At 53.3% G+C, this 3,378-nt stretch overlaps 1 pseudogene; it reads left to right on the forward strand.

The window, feature by feature from the left end:
- LOC102369503 overlaps positions 1-3,378 on the forward strand; it is a 29,325-nt pseudogene that overhangs the window by 21,482 nt on the left and 4,465 nt on the right.

Here is a 3,378-nt window from a genome sequence, read left to right on the forward strand (position 1 = left end):
TTCTTTACTGTCCGAGCCCCCAAGGTCTGGAACAGCCTGCCACCGGAGGTGGTTCAAGCGCCTTCATTGAACACCTTCAAGATGAAACTGGATGCTTATCTTGCTGGGATCCTATGACCCCAGCTGACTTCCTGCCCTTTGGGTGGGGGGCTGGACTCGATGATCTTCCAAGGTCCCTTCCAGCCCTGATGTCTATGAAATCAAAAATCTATGAAATCTCTTGAAGTGAACTTGTGTTCACAAAGGCTCGTGCTCTCTATATACATATTTTATTTACTTAGCCTGTGAAGGTGCATATCTACCCTGCCTCCCAGCAGTTTAGAGCATCATTGGAGTGAACCCTACCATTCCTCGCACGTCAGCTATGCTAATGGAGTTGATCTCTGACTATGCCCCTTGTGTCCAGGCAGCACAGTTACCGGAGGCTTTAAAGATGAACACCTCACACTCTCAGCTCTACAGTCTCCGACACAAACCTTCAAGAATCTCACTCTGAGACTTCTGTTTCCCTCTCTGAGAAGTTCATCAAGGACCAGGCTCAAAAAAGATGTCTGTGGCCTGAAGCTCTCTCCTCAGCTCCAGCAACTAATTGCACTTTGGGTGTTTCCAGTGTCATGAGCAGACGTGGATCTCCAAGGAGCACTCGTGTGTTGGCATTTAGTTAGTCAAAAAACTCCCTTCATTAATACCCTGCAAACCAAACCATTGAAATTATCTCCTGCACCCTCCACCTCCCACTGGTCAAGCTAAAATAATTTCTATTTCTATAGGAAAAACTTCAGGCCCATTTGAAGACTCTGAGGGAAAGGAGAGAAAACCTCCTGGGATTGAAATGGACTGGAGAAGGGAAAACCCAGGAGTATCTGGTAGGTGCCTTGGGATCACAAGGGGGAGGGATTTCTGGGGCTGAGGAGCAGTTACCCAGAACCACCTCCCACACAATTCACCAGAGAAGCTTTGTGTATATGTGGTCCTTGCAGGAAGCTACTCTTGGCTGACATCAGGGATCATAGGGAAGAAGGGGGAGCCTGAAGTATACCAGGCCTTGACTTTGGCCTTAGAGGTCAAAACCAACATTGTGTTTTGCACCCATAAAAGTAGTGGAAGCCAGAGCAGACTCTGGAGCAACGTTCGACAACCCACCTCTGTTGCAAAGCAGGTTTTGCACCAGCTGAAGCTTCTGGATGAGGCTCAAGTGCAGGCCCATTGAAACCATGTTTCTGCAGTCTGTGTTTGTGGTTACAAGGATGTGGATGATAGATGCCAGATCCAGCCCTGATGGAGTTGGTGAAAGGTGCCCCTAGTCATTCCCATCACTGAGAAATGTCTTTATTCCCCACAAGCCAGCAGGCTGCCAAACACCATCACCTCTGTCTTGTCTGGATTCTTGGCAAAGTCCAAAACAACAGGATAATATCCTTCCCCCTGGCAGATATGCCAAGAATCTGCCCCCTGCACACTCAGGCCTGTGCTGGTGTCACTTACTGTTGTTGTTTTATAGAAACAGGCAGGAGCCGAGAGGCAGAAGATTGTGTCTGAGTTTCAGCAACTACACCGGATACTACTGGAACAAGAGCAACTCCTGCTGGCCCAGCTGGGAGAGCTGGAGAAGGAGGCTGAGAAAATACAGAAAGAAAAGGTCATCAAACTCTCTGAGGAGATTTCCCATCTCAGTGAGCTGATCAGCGAGATGGAGAGCAAGTTTGAGCAGCCAGCGAGTGAGTTCCTGCAGGTGAGACTGTGCTGGAGGCAGCCCAGAGCCTTGTACTGGGAAGGGAGGGCTGGCTCCTGGAGTCCAGCAGTTAGAGACCACAGGGTGACTCAGTACCTCAGGGGTGGGCTATTATTTTGGCCCATGGGTCACAGGGATTTGTGATGAGCGGTTGCAGGCCAGGTCAGCACATTCCTCCCCCATGGAACAACTGGCCCAACTCCTGATGTAGGATGGGGCCGCGGGTGGGCTGTGTTCAGGAGTCAGACAGGCGGTTGAGGCTGGGATCAGGGGCAGGGTTACGAGGGGTTGACAATGTGGTGCTGGAGCCCCGGGCAGAGCCATGATCTGCAGCCTGCACACCCCTGCGATGGGCACAAGTTCTGCAGGCAGGGTCAGGCAGGGTGTGGGTCGTGGCTCTTCCCTGGGCCCCTGCCCAGCACTGTCATTGCCCCATGATCCTGGCCCTCTCCCAGGATACAGCTCTCCACCTGCACAGTCACAGGTGCTGGGGGGGGTCTTCATGGAGCTGGTGCAGAGCTCTGGTCCTGTGGGCAGGAACATGCAGGGTTGGAGCCCAGGGCAGAACTGAGATCCACTCCCTGCACACCCCTGCCCTGTGGGTGGTGGGGTTTGGAGGGTGAGTGTGGGCATGTGTGTGTGTGGGGGGGGGGGGGTGGGTGTTAGATCCTGGGAGTTGGCCAGGGGTGAGGGGAGGGACAGAGTTGGGGGGCAGGGAGCGCATGCAGCAGCGCCCTGCCTGGGGCAGCTGGCGCCGTGCTCCTCCCTGCAGCTGCCAGCCCAGCTGCAGCCAGTACACAGAGCTTACTGGCAGGGCTACTCTCAGTGTAGTTGTAGTTGCCGAGATGCTGCTCTGCTTCCTTCACCTGCAGCAGCTCTTGCTCCTGCCCCTGCTGTGCCCATCCGGATAGGGAGGAAGTTGCAGCTGGGCAGCTCTTGCCCCAGCATGTGGGGTTCTGGCTCCAGCTCCTGGCTGCCTTGCACCCACTCTGCCCACATGGTGCGATGCGCACCCACCTGAGGGTGGCAGAGTGGCTGGAAGGTGGCCAGGAACAGGACCCAGAGCCCTTAGTGCTAGGGCAGAAGCCACCTGGCTGAAGCTTCCTTGGGCTGGATCCAAGAATTATGTGGTCTGGATCTGACCTGTGGCCTGGATCCGGCCTGTGGGTCATATTTTGCCCACCCCTGCAGTACATGCATCACAGACATAAGAGTTGATCTTCATCTCTGAAAAATTACAGACAGACACATGCCAGAGATGAAAAGCCTCAGCAACTCAGCCAAGTATTAACCCTGGAGGTGACATAATGCTTCTTTGTATGCTTGTTTCCAAATGCCCCCCTGAGATCCCCAGTGTGTGACATGGGCAACTCATATTATCTCTCCTTGTCTCCTAGGACATCAGAAAGACCCTGAGCAGGTATGTGGTTACAATCGACTCCTGACATGGGCTGATGCTGGGAAGCAGCTGCAGATCACAGTAGACTTGTGCCTCCCCAGGGCTCAGCAGTGCGGTTGGTGCAGCACGATGCAAATGTTTCCCGTGAACTTAATCCTGAGAGGAGCATTTCTCCAAAGCTGAGGAGTCATCCATTGTGTTGGACAGACCATTTTTAACGAAAAGCCTCTTCAAGGGATGTCTCTTT

The sequence above is a fragment of the Alligator sinensis genome, unplaced genomic scaffold, assembly GCF_000455745.1.
Source record: "Alligator sinensis unplaced genomic scaffold, ASM45574v1 scaffold900_1, whole genome shotgun sequence".
Classification (NCBI taxonomy): domain Eukaryota; kingdom Metazoa; phylum Chordata; order Crocodylia; family Alligatoridae; genus Alligator; species Alligator sinensis.